This window comes from Pelmatolapia mariae, linkage group LG3_W (assembly GCF_036321145.2).
Source record: "Pelmatolapia mariae isolate MD_Pm_ZW linkage group LG3_W, Pm_UMD_F_2, whole genome shotgun sequence".
NCBI lineage: Eukaryota > Metazoa > Chordata > Actinopteri > Cichliformes > Cichlidae > Pelmatolapia > Pelmatolapia mariae.
Genome location: NC_086229.1, coordinates 36936463 through 36955064, shown reverse-complemented (window position 1 = coordinate 36955064; position 18602 = coordinate 36936463).

The window sequence follows — 18602 nt, the reverse complement described above, 5'->3', positions numbered from 1 at the left end:
ATCATGAGTAGGGCCAGAAACAGATTGAACCAAGTTAAGAGTCAATAAGATTTAAAAACCTCTTTCGCCAGGGGTTTGTCAGGACAGCAGACATGAATGTTAAAATCTCCCACGATGAGAATGTAATCATAGTTGGGCATAACCCCAGCTAGAAATTCTGAAAAGTCATTTATGAAGTTCTTATTATATTTAGGGGGACGATAAATAACAGCGAAGAGCACTGAGTTAGAGCAAATACCTTCAAAACACGTCAGCTCAAAGCTGGAAGATAAAGGCTGTAAAAAGCATTGTTTACATTTAAAATCCTTTTTAAAAACAACCGCTGTACCTCCTCCTCTTCCTGATGTCAGCCTATTTAACTGCTTACATTGTTATAAAGCAAAGGAAAACAGTATGAGCATTAGCTGCTAATGCTTATTCACCTAAAATTAGATTTAGCCGCTAATGTCGGCCTACTTAGCATTAGCTGATCACATTGTTATAAAGCATGGGACAACGGTATTAGCATTACCTGTTAATGGTTTTCCACCTTAAATTAGCATTAGCAGTAAATTGTGAGGAGTTAATACTTAGCATTAACTCCACACATAGTTATGATGCAAGGCAAAAGGGTATAAGTATTAGCTATTCACATAGTTGAAAAGGAAGGGAAAATGGTCTTAGCGTTAGCAGATAATGCAAATTCACATCAAGTTAGTAAATAGCCTGTATTTGTATAGCCTAGGGACCCCAAAGCACTTTACACACCCAGTCATCCACCCATTCACACACTGGTGGAGGAAAGCTACAGTTGTAGCCACAGCTGCCCTGGGGCAGACATATCGCGCCATCGGCCCTTCTGGCCAACACTAGTAGGCGGTAGGTGAAGTGTCTTGCCCAAGGACACAACGACCGAAACTGTCCAAGCTGGGGCTTGAACCGGCAACCTTCCGATTACAAGGCGAAATCCCAACTCTTGAGCATCGATCGCCCCAGTATAGGTAGAGGATCATCGGGGGTTCTTTTGTCCCTATTTAGGGGGTTACTTCCACTGGCTTTCTATCTGGGACTCTCTGCCATTTGACCTTAGAACTGAAGAAGCTTCTCGGATGGGAGGTGAAACGTCTTCAAGCAACTTAAAAAAGTCCAGACGCTTTTCGTTCCCACCTCCTTAGACTATGATGAACCGGATGACTGAGTACCTTCAAAGACACAGAGCAGGCCGTTAGCAGTTTAACTGCTAATGGCCTGCTCTAATTCACATCAAGTTAGTAATAGCTGCAAACTTTAATCAGTGAAGTTGACACTGCTAATGGTCCCAAAGAGCTGTTTCACAGTAACTGTAGCCCTGACAACACTTCAAATAAAGTGTATATTTAAACTGAGAGTGATTGTTGTTGGACAAAATATCTTTTGAAGCTAATCGTCCACAGCAATACAATCCGCTTAGTGAAATTAGGCTGCTGTTAGCTAGCAGTGGAGGATGTTGGGGGATGCTGGGGTGGAGAGGACCTCTTTCTGTGACTGACCAGAGCAGGGATCTCCAACTCCAGGCCTTGAGGGCTGGTGTCCTGCAGGTTTTAGATTTCACCCTGGGTCAACACACCTGAATCAAATGATTACAAGGCCTCTGGAAAACTTCAAGACCCTTTAAATCAGCTGTGTTGGATCAAGGATGCATCTAAAACCTGCAGCCCCTAACCCTAACACCGGCCCTAGAGGCCTGAAGTTGGAGACTCTTGGACCAGTGGATTCAAACCAATCAGATGACAATATTCACATGACTTCCACTCCTTAAAGTGTATTTGTGAAAATGTTGGACTGTTCCTTTATCAGTGTCTAACAGGTTAGACATGTTTGTGGTTTTTACAGTAAAAATCTAACTTTTTTCTACTCTACTACTACTAATAATAATAACCTCCAATGACTGGAGATATGGTGTTCATGAATGTGTCAAAACTAATACAAAGATATAACCCTGTGCAGTCTGGAGAAATGGCCATCATCCAGTCTAGGGATGGGTACCGGTATCCATTATGGCACCGGTTCTGACATAAACGGTAGTAACCATACCGAAAAGCAGCGCACATTTCGGTGCTTTTTACTGAGATGTTATACACTTTGGATTCTAGCCAATCATTTTACCTTTGCAAGCGTAGTAGGCGGGGATTTTAATGCACACGTGTGGGAGATGAATACTGCACGCAGACAGCAAAGACCTCTCACCGAAAACCACACAACAATAGTTTTTATGAAAATCAGGGTATTAGAACACCCCCTCATGCATAGCGTAGGTACAATACAATCAATGTTGACAACTTTTAACACATTAAAAGAACATCTTCTTCTTCCCGAGGCCAGATCCATCCCAATAATCTTCTAACTCTGCTTATCCCCTGGAACAAACAGTCTCTCCTGCAAGCATAATCAAACAGCTACAAGGCCTTGCAAACTATTATTTAAATATTTGAACTCTCCCCTACACATGAGTTCAACTACTGCTTGTGTGCGTGTGTGCCTCGACCTCAGCATTCACTCTGTCTATAAGGACAGAGGCCAATGTGTGCAATAACCTAACTGAACCCACATATGTGATATATTGAATAAATGTTCTAATCAAATGCCACTATTCAAAGCTTAATAAAAGACTATAAATGAATAAAGGATAATGATGAATAATGAATGATGAAGTGTTTTGTAAGCGTGTGCGGCCTTCTATGCTCTGAGCCACTTCCCTCAATAGATCAGCCAAACATCCCGCTGACTGTAGCTTTTAACCCTTACTAGCTTGAGCACAACTCTATAATGAGCACCAAACTGCAATATGTATAAAGATGATCATGTTTACACCCGCAATGAAAGATTATATGATTATACTAACACCTGTAAATAGAAGATTAACATGAGGTTATAACAATCACTGTCATCCAAACTTTAATGTAATGTCAATAGCTTCAATAAATGCTTTAATGCAATGCTTATTATATGATTCTGATACAATGATAAAATAACAGTAAAATATATCTCTTCTCACAACGTTATTACATTAATGCATGTAAGGTGAACTAGCAAACACAGTCGTAGTTAGATGCGGCTGTCTTCTTTTTTGATGGCCGATGCTCCCTTAACCCTGGCCAAAAAGGCTAAAATGACCAAAGAAAAAGTAGTACACGGTTAAACATGAGAGGTTTTTGGACAAAGTTTGTGTTTTTTCCACTGATTAAACACTGCTTCCAGCCAAGAGTGATACTATATTTGCCCTATAGTTGCAGAAAAGGCTACAATTGTTATCTTTTTACAAAAAACCCCCAACTAAACATGAGAGGTTTTTGGACAAAGTGTGTGTTCTTCATTCTTTAAGCACGGGTTTGAGCACCGTTTAAGCACTGACACCATTTCAAAAGTACCGGTTTGGTACTAGAATCGAATAAAACCTAAACGATGCCCATCCCTAATCCAGTCTGTCCTGCTTCCAACAATCACTGTCTGGTTGGCCTCAATCTTGAAGCATGACGGGGCCAGACAATAAGGTCTTTAGAGAGGCTCATCTGTGCTGTCTTTCCTCCATCCAGGACCTGTAAAGGTCCAGAATGAGGGACAAACACATCTCTACAGACCTTTCACATCGTGGAGATAAACTGTTCACATTTCTTCCTTCAGGCAGACGATACAGAGTGTTGTTAACAAAAAAACAGACACCACAGACAATTCATTCCCCCGGGCTTTCACTTTGATGAACACTGTGAATGTTCATGTGTATGAGAGCCATGTAATGTCCATGTGTGCATGCTGACTGCTCTGACCCCTCCTCCTTTCAGGGTGGAGCCTGCTGGAGTCCGATGGTTGAGACCAGGTCTGAGGAAGTGTAAGTGTGTTTTTAATGGGATTCATGAAAACAAAGCAGCACACATTCAACCATCTTCATCATGTCAGGAGTCATCATCAAAGTGTCAATCAATGAACAGATGATGGATCAATAACTGCAGCTGGATTGTGTTTGTTCTCTCCATCAGATTCCTGTCAACTCACAATCGACACAAACACAGTGAACACAAAGCTCCAACTGTCTGACAACAACAGGAAGGTGACACGTGTGGAGGAGGTTCAGTCATATCCTGATCATCCAGACAGATTTGATTATTTCTATCAGCTGCTGTGTAGAAATGGTCTGACTGGTCGCTGTTACTGGGAGGTCGAGTGGAGAGGACACGTTTATATATCAGTGAGTTACAGAAGAATCAGAAGGAAAGGAAACAGTGATGACTGTGGGTTTGGACACAATGATCAGTCCTGGAGTCTGAGGTGCTCTGATGATGGTCCTCAGTCTGTCAGGCACAATAAGATAAAAACATCCATCTCCTCGTCCTCCTCCTCCTCCTCCTCCTCCTCTGTCTCTAACAGAGTAGCAGTGTATGTGGACTGTCCTGCTGGCACTCTGTCCTTCTACAGAGTCTCCTCTGACACTCTGATCCACCTCCACACCTTCAACACCACATTCACTCAAACTCTTTATCCTGGGTTTTGGGTCTGTTCTTATCCTCCTGGTTCCTCAGTGTCCCTGTGCTGAGTGTAAAGAGTGTCATCTTGTTAGAGAAACACTCTGACTGTTGAACAGATAGTTCAGTCTGTACATGTCTGTCTCTTTCACTCACAAACACGTTTTCAGATTCATGGATTAAATCAGTTGATGTTTGAAACTCTTCTAAATGATTCCTTGTAAACTTCTTCCTCTTCAGTCCTTTAAAGATGGAAGCTCCCATTATTCCAGGATCCACATGTTGTTTTTCTGTCTTTTTCCACTCAAAGCTTCACAGTGAATATCATTATGTTGTGTTTCTCTGAAGCTCAGTTCACAGCCAGCTCCTCTGCATTTTCAACAAGTCTGAGCTCATTAAAATGAATCCAAATGTTTGATTTCTCTTTCTTAATGGGATGTTTCCAACATGGCTGAATACGTGGACATCCAATAGTACAGTGTATCAAATATTAAAGACATTCAGCATCTCTCATGTTTCTGTCATTCTATAAAAATAGCTGATTTTAAAACTGATCCAATCACAGAAACATGAACTTCTATATTGATCAGATCAGTACGTACAGCTCTGATGTCACTCAATCTCCCTGAACTCTTTATTGATGGTGATTTGTGGCCCTCTGCTGGTGAGAAGATGAACTGCATGATGTCAGTTTAATGAGCACAGATGACATGAAGTGTTTTTAAATATGCTTCTTCTAATTGTTCAGGGTCCTGCTCCAGGAAGCAGCTTCAACAAAATCTCACTTTCAAAATAAGACCTCAGTCTGAGTTTTTAAACAAGCTCTTATTTTGGAGGGAGCTGACATTTAATCTTCATGTTATCAGTGCACCAATGGGCGTTATTAGCAGTTATCAGCCCATAACTGTGGCTCAGATTGGCCCTCCTGCACCTGCTAGCAGGCTCAGTAGGTCGTTATCACCAATCGGTGAGCTGGATCACTGTGTCGCTGTTGGGATGGACTCTGATGAATCCAGATCCAGTACAGACATATTCCAGTTCACTTCACACTGAGACGGGGGCATAGCAGCCAAGTACTGAAAAATGTATATTTAATCAGTTTCAATATGATTTCTTCATGAACAGAAACAGATTTCATAATGAAATCTTCTGAACGTTACTCTTTTGCCACGAGCATCATCTGTATGATGGAAGCCTGGAAATAGTTTTTTGCTATTATATAGTATATTACTTTAGCTGAGGCTAACTTCAAAGCACGCAATGAGAGTGTTAATAACGTTACTAATGTTCAGTTACACTTTACTAGGTCACATCTGTGACACACGTCACTTAAATAAAGAAGGAAATATTGGCTCTGTTTTATCTGCTGGGCCCAAAAGTGACTCCCCGTATTTAAACTGCTATGAATAACTTGTTGGTCTATAATATGTGAAACATGTGTCAAATGTCTCCATCATGAAAGATATCAGGTCATCTTGAGCCACAAAAACATTCCTATCATGAGGTAGAAGCTGGAATCAGTTTGTTGCAGACGTTTATATATCCCATATTTATCCAGTTAAAGTCACATTGAAATTCAAAAATGTCTTTTCAAGAGTCGTCTGTCCAAGAGGAGCAGAAACAAATATAACAACAGTTATTTAAGCTGTTTTAAAGGCCACAAAGGAGCAGATTGGTTATAATGCAGCTGCTTCAGAGGAATAAAGATGAAACACTGTTTTTATTTCATGTGTAACACCTTTCAATCATGTGCTGACTAAAGTCTATTGACCAGTATAAGTAAAGACATCACACACACACACATGGAAACACTGAAACCTGTTTTTGGTGCAGCAGCGGTCCCAGCTGCTCGCCTTTATCTAGACTGGGTCGGCTGCTTATCTCAATATAATCAATGTTTAAAGTTCTCAGTGTTTCTTTGTTGCTTCGTATAGGATCTCCCAGCATCATCACTGTGCTGTCCAATCATTGTGTGCTAGGTTACCCTTATAGTGCGATGTGTGTTTGCACAAAGAGAAGCATGTGTGTCAAATATAAGCACAGAACAGAAAAAGCTGACAGTTTCTTCTATTTAGAGTCAAGTTAGTGTTTTGTGTCTTTGTTTGAGGCCTAATGTCAAGCAGAGGTGTGTGTAACTGGACTGCTCTGTTATATGTCTGAAATGTGTGCTTCAGCATCATCTTCGTCACTGCTGATTCCTTTGTGTCATCATGTGTTGAGAAGAGAGAACAGTTATAACGGAGGAGCAACAGGAAGCCCTGAAATCTGCATCAACAAGGAAGTGTTGGCTCACCAGTGATCCCAGCAGAGCCACTGGTTTGGCTCCAGTTGTTCTAGATTCAATGATGTTGTTGCTACAGATACATGTTAGCATCTTTATTGTAGTAAAGTCTTGTAATGTGAAGCTAGAAACAAGGCAGGAAACAGCTCCATGATCTGATCTTAATGATGTTGTTTTTATTTCTGTCTTTCAGAACTGGATTGAAACTATCAAAGGTCTAAAAACAGCCTCAACCCTCCCAAAGACAAACTTTACACACGTCATCTTTCAGCTACAATCTTTGTTGCAGGGATCTTCTGCCAAACAAGGCTGAGAGAAGATTTCTTACAGCTGTCATGTTGATGCTGTTTCAATCTTTGGGCAAACACACTCATATATTAGGGCTGATATCAGGGCTGCACAAGTTCTTTGTGATCATGAATAATAGAAGTGTGCCTGTTGAAGATCATGTTTCTACATGATTATATGTCCTGTTATTGTTCTGTATTATATTCAGCTTTCAGCATCCTTTCCCAGCCCCTGTTACACCATCCATACAAAGCCAATCTGACTGTGAGCCAATGTGTTTGATAGTTTGTGTTGGATCAATAGATTTGACAGACTTGGTTCTCATCCAGAGGGAAACAGTCCAAATTCAGATCGAATGAAATGATGGAGGCTGTTTCCTACCACGGTGCTAATGTGTGACTAACAAGGCTCATGGTCTCCAGCAGACAAGCGCCTGGAATGAGGTGAGCTGAGTGTTGCTTTGGTGGGTCTGTCCCCACGTCATGCATCAGGATTCATATTGGCAATAGTTCATATCTCTGTTCTTTAGCCTTCATCACAAAGCTGTGAAGGAAAAACAAACATCTAACAGGATTTGATGGATGCAAAGTCCACTGAGCTCTTTGTCATTTACAAACTTGTCCAACCAACAAGAGCACAGATGAAAAACACAGTGACACTTAAAGGATTTTGCCATATATGAGCATAGATTACTTTCATGTAGATTTGCAATGCAGGCTTTTGGTGAGCCGCTGGGTTCTGTCTAATAATCATCTCAGCATTTTACAATAGAATAGCTCTTTATTAGCTCTTCATTTATTGTTATTGGACATGAAACAAGGAAGCTGTGTTTCTCATTGGATGTTAGTTTCATGTTCATCAGGATCATTTTCTAAAGAGCTGATATTTAGACCATTTACTGCACTGGCTGCACATTCTGTCTACATTTCTCTGTATGTGCTGTGTTTGTTTTTCATATTTCTCCATATTGACACAAACAGTGAACAGCAGTAGATCTACTCTTCATCTGTTTTAGGCCCAGTGAAAGATCTGAAGCAGAAATGGTGTCATTAGGAGAAGAAGAACGGCGAGGAGGCAGCAGCTCTTAAAGATGAAACACAGCAACTTAGCCCTGAGCTCAGAGAGCTTCACATGAAAAAGCTCCTCAATCAGATCATGTCAGAGGTTTGTCATCAACAGGAGGAACTGTTCATATCATAGGATGAAGGATGCTGTCAGCTGGATGAAGAAGGTTATTTAATGGCAAACGTTCACATTGAAGTCAAATTGTTGTGGTGTTGAACAGATTCATGGACTGATTGTCTCCAGAATGTTAGAAGAGCTTCAATGAATCATTAGAAACAACTTACAGCTGCACAGTTGTGTCAAACACATCTTTGTGTCATTTTTGTGTTTCTACATGTGACACACGTCTAAAACATGCACACAATTTGAACACAAACAGGGATCATTTGTTCCCACAGCCAGATGCTGAGAGCCATTTCCTTGTAGTCCTGTGTCTATATATATGTAGCATTAGATGTTATTGGAATGATTGTCAGCTTTGATAGTTTCATGTATGTTTAGCTGGACGGCTGTTTGATCCTCCACATGTTTAAAGGTGTCCAGTCCTGAGACACTGGGGGTGGAAACAGCTGTGATGTCATTGGACTGTCACAAAGACAGAAGTGTATGAAGTGAGCAGCCAAGGAGCCGCTGATGTTTTGGATTCAACAGCATTTGAAAGGTTGACACAGACACATTTGCACATAGAAAGCTGAATTTGTCATATGCCACAGTGAACTCACTGTTCAGTGTTTTTCAGGAAGCTTCTTAACTGCCTCTGCTGCCAAACAAGCAGCTGATGTCCTTGAGAAGAAGCTGAAGAAGTCTTCAACAACAAATACAGGAAGTGGACTTTCAAATACGAGATTCACTTTAGACTCACACAAGAAATGACTCAACTAGCTGTGTTTGATTGACTCCTTTGACTCTATGAAAGCTCAGTGTGTGTCTGTACACAGACTGTTGTGTTGGACTATTATTCAGTTGTTTTCAAATGTCTGCATCTCAGTGTAGATGAGGCTGGGGGTCATGGGAGGCCACCATAGCAGTCTCTTCAACATCATGACATCATCATAAATGCTGCTGGACTGTCTGATGGGCTGACGGTGAAAAAGCTGTCGGGAAGGAAACAGAAGACATTTTAGAGGCTGCAGCAGATTTCTTTGATTTGGGGCCTTTTTCAGCTTTATTGGACAGAGCAGTGAAGATAAGTGACAGCAAAGCAGAGGGAGAGAGAAAGGGGGCGTGGTCAGAATCAAAGCCAGGCCAGCTGCTCTCCACCTCGTGGCACATGGTCACCTGCTCATCCTAGTGAGCTCCACCAGCAGCCCTTTCACACAGTTTACACTGTCAAACACTGTGTGTGGACCTCAGCTAACAATAGGCTCCATTTAAGTCTGGACTACATGCTTTTATATTGAGGCAGATTTTTACCTGTTTTTATTCCATCAGCAGCTCAACATCATGAGCAGCTTTGACATAAAGACATCAAACTCAAGCTGACTTTAAACTGGATCTACTTTTAATACAGGGGCTCAAAAACAACTAACATCTTTATTATATATCAGGACAGAAAGTCATCTCAAATGGAAAACAGCTTTATTTGGAATAATCAGCACTATCAACTGGTTTGGGATCAGTTTCATGTCTTTCCAGCTTCTCCAACAAAGTTCCTGTAAAATCAGCATCTTTATTGGTTTGATAGTGATTGATTATTCAGTCCCAATCTGCTGTCATCTAAAGAACAAAATGATGTTTCTATGAGTCAAAAAGCTCCAGATGTTGTTCACAAAGAAAACAAAGATTAGGAAGTTAAACACAAAGTGTTTGGAGCCAAAATGTTCCCAAGCTGCTCTTTTTGAAATGGCAGAGGTACAGTGGTGTCTAACAGCACACTGTGGAAGGCAAACATGTTCTTGTTGGATGAAACTTCATGAATCCTTTGTAGATTTGAGCTTTTGGAGCCTTTCTTTTCTCTTCAGGTGTACAGAGGCTGAGGAGGCAGGTGAAGCAGGTGGAGCTGTTGTAATGCTGGCAGAGGGTGTGTCTTAGTAACTCTGCGAGGTAGAACTGGATCCAACATTGTGGATGTGTTGATGTTGGAGCCATTAAGATTCTCTGCACACTGTAGGATTTCCCTCTGATTCACTGCGGGGGCATTTTGGAGTCTGTCAATGAAACTCTTCATATTTGTGTTTGACACCAGTTTATAGAAACAGACAAATGTGTCATGCTTTTGTTCGGCCTCCACAAATATACACATTTGTTCATTGGTTGGACTTTTTGGAAGGAGACACATTGAAAACCATGTTAATAAGATCTTGTTGTTTCCTGTGGATCCGACACAGAGAGTGGACTTCAGACAGAAAGCGTGGAAGAGATTTTAGAGGCCGTGTGTGGCAACAGGAAGTTTCTGTATGTTTGGAAAACAACACGTGATGTTTGTGAAGTTCTACAATGATCATTGTTCTGACAGCATTTTGAGTGGGAACAGTTCAAACTGGGAGTAGTGGGAGTTATTTACTGATTGAAACAAGCTGAATGTTTCTGTGCACGATGAAGATCAGCAGCTCAGCTGATCAATGAATTGACATCTGGTGTATTATCCATGTTTTCTATGGATCACATCAATATCCTGATCTAACAAGCCCCCTTTTTGTGGATTTTAGAGCCTCTGACTTTTGCTGCGTCTGCGTCTCATTTCAAGCACAAGAGCAAGAAGTGGATGAAGAAATGGGGCGAGTGGGGTCAGTGTGGTGCATGTCAGCTGTGCTCATGCTTTCACAAAGAACATGTGTATTCATTGGCAGCATTAAGGTGCACTTTAGTCTTCATAATAATAAAGTATTGTGACTTTCTTATTGTGAATCCTCACAGTCATGTTGCAGCTCTGCTTTGCTTTAAGAAAATGTTCTACCAGGATGTTACTTTCCTAAACGTGTTCTCCAAATGTTCCCAAAGACTTTGTTCTAAGTAGTTCTACATGATGAAACATTCACACTAAGTTTAAGAAGGACACACAAACACCATCTGTCCTTTCATCATGTGTACAAACGTGTTCAGATGTCAAATGTACCGTGAATGGATGCAAATGTGGATCGTTCCAATAAAATGAGACAGTTTTGTAAGTGGATCCCAGTTTGAAGTTCATTGAAACCTATAAGAACATGTTATTCAAACCAACTTTATCCAACAGGAAGAAGCATCAGGGGAACAGGAAACATTCAAACATGTTTCCTGTAAGAACTGCACAAAGGAAGGAAACACAATCCTACACACGAGCACTTTAAAATGGACATTTAGCTTTTCAAACATCAGGGAGTGCTGCAATAACAACACTGTGCCCATTCTGATCAGACTGAAAGATTTATAGAGATTTATCCATGTGCTGGAAAAGGATTTGATATCAACATATATGCAGATTAGTATTTTCTTCATATTGATTTAGAGTTCAGTACTAGGAATATGTAGAATTAACATCTGTGTACATGACGAGTGATGAAAACTTTCAAAGGACGTCAGAATTGGTGTCTCTATCTGTGACTGTCCCAGAGGAACCTACCTGAGGGATTATTAAAGATCTGTCTATCTAGAAAGACTTGCATTGATTCACAGTGTACAATTCTTTCTAATCTATTAACATCTTCCTCCAAATCCTGTTTCTGCTGCATCAGAAGGGCTCAAACCTCCTGCTGTTGTCTGCTGGACCATCAATTCTACTTTATGATGATCTTCAAAGATAAAAACGTGAGTTTATTTGTGAACTCTGTGAAATGATGTTTAGTTTGAACCAATCCTGTGTCAGCTGCAGCCACATCATTGCCACGCATACAAATGGCTGCGTTCCTGTTTAGACCTGCTGGCTGTCAATGGGCTTCATTCCATTTCAGACTGCCGGTGGTCGCTGTGATCTAAACTCAACATGGCTCCTGTGTTAGAAGAGCCTCTGATTTTAAATTTGCACATTGAATAGTTTCTTTGCAACACTATGGAGCTACCAGCCCAGTATATGTAGCCCACAGTAGATGGAGTTATCAAGCTGCACTGACAAACATCAGGACTCATGTGATCCCTACATGTGGACCTTTCACACATGGATCCAAGTGCAGATTCAACTCTGCATTACATTTGACTTCAGCTGTTACACACTTTCATTTTCTAGCTGTGTCACTTCCTGCTTTTTGGATCAGAGAGTTTATCCATGTCCACAAATGTTTGGCTGCATGTTTGTATCATCTATATTTTCCAGTCTTCATACAGCCGATATTTCATGTGGACTCCAATCTGCCACCTGCCATCACGTTTTCAGGGTTCATTCAGTGTTGAAATGTAGGACAAACAGCAGCACATGTTCTCTAAATGTTTGCAGTCATTTTAAATGAAGCTGATACTACATGAGACATTTTGCACATTTATTGTCTTTGAACAGAGAATAATAAAGCCATCAAACATATACAGGCTGTGCAAATACAAACTTCTGTGGTGCATTTGATGACCTGCAGAGGAGAACAAGTCGGGCTTTTCAGCCCTAACACAACCTCTTTGTTCTCAATACTACAAAACCTTCAAAGGCTGATATGCAAGTTTGCATGAATCACCAACACAGTTGTGTTTGTTTCTAGTATAGTTATAAATAAGCTGATCAAATATCTGCTGACTGATTAGATCCAGTATCTATTACAGATGAACTGGATATCACAGCATGTTGTTAATCCGTCATATCAAACTAAACAGTGCTGCTGGTGTAAATATCCTCCAATAAAGTCAGATGAGGGCTGCTGTTGCCAGGTAACGATGATGTCACACTGGATCTTCTGATCTTTAGCATCGTAGCGCTCGGAGTCTGATGTTGGCTCATGTGTTGTCAGACACCAACATGACGTTCTACTAGTCAAGGCCTCACCTTCACCCACTGATGCTGATCACACAGACCCACTAATAGAACTGTTTGATCAGGTTTATGCAGCGTCACCATTAATGTCACATTTAATCACATTTACATTACAAGCCCACTACAACCATCATCAACATGTTAAATTACATTATACATCTGCACTGATTTAAAGTATTTTAACCTGATTCATTTTTTCCACCTTCACAGTTCGTTCCTCAAATCAAACAAGCTATGTGACCCTCAAAAAATGTATCAACAAATAATTTTGTAATAGAATATTTTTCAACTTTTCACAAGTGAAATCAAACAAGTGTGTTTAACAGTGAAACCAGAGTGAAGCTGCTCATATAGAGTCCAACCCAGGCTCAAAGTAAGTTGAGTAGAGCAGCATCATCAAAGTGTCTCTGAACACGGTGCAAGATCGCCATCTGCAGGACAAAACTAGTTTTTCTCCTCGTCAACGTCAAGATGATGTCATCGTACAGCAAAACATGCAGATCAGGTGACCTGACTGTCTGAGAGGCGGAGTTAAACTGTGACAGGTAAGCATGTGGAGGAGGAGCAACAACATGACGCTGGAACATCATCATTGCATTACACAGTTTCCTCTCTAACTGGATGCAGCTGTGAACAAGAACAGCTGTGGAACCAGAGTCCCGAGTGTCATCTATGGATGAATGCAGGTCAGTGTGTTGCTGGTGATGAATCACAGTGTCCATCTCATGTTGGAGTCACAGCTTTTCTTCAGTGCTCTGCTCTTCAAATGTAAGGCATCGACGGCTCTGCTTTTCAGCTCCGTTGGAATATCACCTTCTTCTGTCTGAAAAATATTCATGAAACAAACCTGACAAAACACAAACATCAGCAGTAACAGTAAATTGTACTTATAAACTTACTGAAAACCCACATTTGAACTCTACCTACTGGTTCATCGAGGCATGAGTGCAAGGGCAAGGAGATGTCACAGACATGTTGAAATTGTCCTTGTGATGTGAAGACGGTGGACTGTGGTGGCCACCGCAGACTGTTGGACTCTGTTACAATCTTCTTCAGTCTCCTGTTACAGACGTGGATTTGCTTGGACAGCCTGATAGCGACTCCCTGTCTGTCTGGAACAAAGCATTTACATTCAAAAAGACATTTACAGAAAACACCAACAACACATGTCAACATCACATGATATTTTATTATTTATCATATTATATATTATTATCAATTATTCATATTTGTTTTTGAATGAAGATGACAACCAGTGATGGCTTGAATCACTGAAATTACACCAAGCACTGCAGATATATTTTAAGACCTCTATGTTTCATAAATAGTGAAAAAATACTTTGGGTTGTCAATAGAGAGACATTAAACCAAACTTTGCTAGATAACAATAAGCTCAGTTAAATCAGTCCAATAAGTGTGGAGTCCTTCCTTCAGAACGTGTCTGAGCAGGTTCTCAGTCATCCAGGTCATGGTAGTCTAAGAAGCAACCACAACCTCCCTGCAGAACATTTTGCAAAGTTTAATTTGTTTATTGTCCCATCAACAGTTTACCTACAGAATCTCCTTTGCAGGACTGCGGTACAAATATCTTTACTGTGAGGAAGTGACGCACAAAATACAACATTTCCTCTCTGTGACAATGAAAATGTGCTTGTTAATATCAAAAGGCTCATCATTATAATGCCCATAATGAATATAAATAACAGCAAACAAAATAAGTACCAGGATATTTTCTTTGAGATTGAGTAGAGCGATCCTTCTTTCTTGCTTCATTTCATGCTCGCAGAATCAGCTGACCTCTGACTTCCTGGTTAAGGTCTAACAGCGTTGACTGGAAAATCAAATCAGAATCACAGCATCTTCTTGTAATGTGGTCATGTCTGTCGTTTGTTTGAAAAGCATCTCTGGCCTAGACCCAATAGGAAGAAGAACAACACCGCAAAAAACACATTTCCAGATTAGATGAAGGGCACCGTAACTGGAAATGGTAACATTCATCTGATGCTGCTTTGGATTTATCTTCTGTTTTAGATCAACATTGATCTCTTAGAGCCAACTGAAGTCCGTTTGTTCTAACTTTTCACTCACTAACATCTCATGAGTTCAGATCCCTGCTGTTCCCCACCTGCCCTGTAGGTGGCCTCAGTTTGCCTCCAACCATTTACAGATGATTATGTGTCATTCACAGTTCTTATTTAAATAGAAGACATGAGATGTTGAAGCAGTTTAAACACGTCCATCCATCCATGAACATGTAAGAAATCAAAATAAAGGTTTGCTTCATGACTGAAATATGTAGAAAACATTCTGGCTATCGAGATTGAAAATGTGACGTCATTCAGGGGTAAAACCGCAAAGGATTCTGGGAACGAGTGGCAAGCGGTACTAGTGCACGCAGGCTTTCACATGAAAACAGTCACACAGCGATAAAAAGAAACACAAAGAATGGCAAGAAGCTGTTGTATTATTATCTGCAATAACCAGTCGCATGACAGCCACGGGAAGCCGACGGGTAAAGACATAGGTTGTTATTGGATTCCTTCGTGGAAGAGAAATTGTTCAAGCCGTGTTTCCGAAGTAACAAAGAGCCGACGGATGGCCTGGATTGGAGACCAAATATAATGTTTCAGAACACTCCAGCTCACATGTTAGTCTGCTCCAAGCATTTCTACAAAGGTCAGTCTTCTGTTGTAGTTATTACGTAATTTATCATAATGTAGTTGTTGATGTAGGTTAAAAATAAGTCTTATATTGATTTGAATTGAATTCGTTGCGCTATGCTGCTCTGTTCACTGTGGCTTTGTGGGCTGATGTTTGTTGTGTTTTGTAGGAAAACCAGCCTACAAAATGCTGGAATGCGATCCAGACTGGGTACCTCTATCAACCTGGGTCAGACCAAGTTTAAGCTGCTACCACAGCGAGATTTGATCGGTTAAGAGAGAGAGCGAGATCAAAACAGCCACAAAAAGTCCCGCATATATGTGCCCAAGTGTTGTATGAAGCAAGCAAGTGATGAATAACTGTTTTCCACTATGTTGTTTTGATATGTTTTTTTTGGCATTGTTGGTTTGTTTTCACCGAAGCAGCTAATAAAGCATACTGGAATACAATTTTGCCTCTTTCCTGTAAGATTCTGTAATAGAATGAAACAATAATGCCAGTTATAAATTAAGACAATAAATTGAATGAATTATGAAACACTTATTTTATTTCAATTAGATCTGAAAATGTTGTGTAATCCCACAACCTGAAACCACAAATAGATTGTGTTGGCCTGTACAGGAGATAAAGGGAAAAAACGTAACAATAGCTGTGAAATGGAATAGTCCAAATCACCAAAGTAAACTGGGTTTGTTTTGTAATACTTAAAACACTGTTATCAAATGTAAACACACCAGAAGTCCAAATGTTGCACTTGAATACAGAGAGAACAGAAATAATGTAGGAATCATTTAGTCCCATTCAGAAATATGAACATCAGGTTAATCAGACGATGGATTGAAGATGAATCAGAAACTATTTCCACATAGAAACACTCTGATTGTTCTTCTTAATCATTCACTCAAAACAGACAAACTGGATGCTTGTTACATTTACAAGAGTTTGAACAAAACATGCTTCTAACATACTCCACCTTCCTCCCACAGTTCAAAGACATGCACTTTGTGGGGATAGGTTAATTGAAAAATCTAAATTGCCCATAGGTGTGAATGCGGGAGTGTGAATGGTTGTCTGTCTCTATGTGTTGTCTGTCTGCGACAGACTGGTGACCTGTCCAGGGTGTATCCCGCCTCTGGCCCCATGACAGCTGGGATAGGCTCCAGCGCCCTCCGCGACCCTGAAAAGGATAAGCAGAAGTGAATGGATGGATGGATGTTTCTGACATGAACATAATTAAATCATATACGATCTGCATGAAATTTAACTACTTAACACTTCTCAGTTCTTGTTGAGATGATGTGATACAATCTAGTAAGAGTGCTTAGCTGCCTTAAAGGCAGATGTTACACAATATCACAAGATCAGGCGAGATTTTAGACCAAGGGAAAATCACTGGGGTTATCTGTGAAGAGGCATAAAAGCATAGACATGGTGGACCATACAGTCATTTTGAAAAGGTAAGAATGAATCTGTCTTCATTCATCTACATGGAAATATATAACCAACAACCAAACCAATAATACAACCAAATCACTCCCAGTTCAAGACTTTGGTTATTTACAGCATTTGACACAAACAGTGTAGCTCAGTCAAAACAGCCCAAGTGAAAGTGCTGAGAGTGAGAAGATAATGATTAATGATTTATTTAAACTCATAACTGGGTGCAGCAGCTGAGCTTTAACCTGTGAGCTGCAACTTAAGCCTCTTTTATGGTTCAGTGTTTAATTTTTTAACTGTTTATGGCTGCAGAGACGCCCATAGTCAGGCTGCTGTTGAAAAGAGAATTATTATATACAGTGCAGGAGCTGACCTTTGACCTGTGAGCTTCAGACTTAGCTGATGTAAAGTGTTTAATGCTCATCTATTGAAGCCTGCAGACACACCCACATTATCTGATTCGTTTTCAGCGTTGTTCAGAGTGTTGGAGCAGAAACCTGCTGCAGGTTAATTATTGATCAAATTAATATCACACAAGGTGCAGCAGCTGATCTTTGACCTGTGAGCTTCAGACTCTTTGCTGGTGTGAAGTGTTTAATCTGACGCAGCCTGCAGACACAGAGGACGGTTACTTAGAAGAAGCAGAGGATTTTCTCTGTTTCTACACAGACCTGGTCCAGAGAAGCAGAGAGCTGAAGAGTGAAGACGTTCATGAGAAGAAGCTGAGTAAGTGCAACTTCCTGTTTGAATCCTGGATCAGGAAGTGACGCCGGTGAATATTTGGTGTCCACTTCACCCGTTGCTTACTGGTGGTGGTCAGAGGGCCCGGTGGCGCCAGTGTTCAGCAGCCTCCCCCCTGTCAGTGGCTGTGGCTACAATGTAGCTTGCCATGTGTGAATGTGTGGATGACTGGATGTAGCGCTTTGTGGTCCTTAGGGACCAGTAAAGCACTGTACAAATACAGGCCATTTACCTCTGCTGTCTGTCATGTGACTGAGTCAAGTCTGTGTAGTAGACTTAGCGTAGCTAGCAGGCTGAAAGAAGCTAACTGTGTGAACTTTGTCAGAGGTGAGCAGTAAAGAGAAGGATAAGGAGCTCCTCCAAATGCTGATACTGCACTTAACCTGATTAAACTCTTTGATGCATAATATGTGATGTTCAGTCGAAAACAATCACTTAAGTTGACTTTATTATTATTATTATTTGTTTATTAGTACAAGTACAGTACAAGGCTCTGTACTGTAGTGGTTTGAACAATTGATCTGAGGTTATTGTTTCCCTGCAAATTCAACAATAGGCCTCAATACAAAGCATCAAACAAATATTTTTATTATCAAGTCATTCGACTTACTGAATGAATCATTGCAGCCCTGACAGTGAAGCACACTCATTTTGATTGATAGTCGCCATGTAAGAGCTTTTAACTTTCATTGATGAGTAAAACCTTCAGCAGAAACATCTGGAAGCAGTGAGTGAATAACAGGTCTGACACCAGCAGGGACGATGCTATCATAGTTTAATGTGG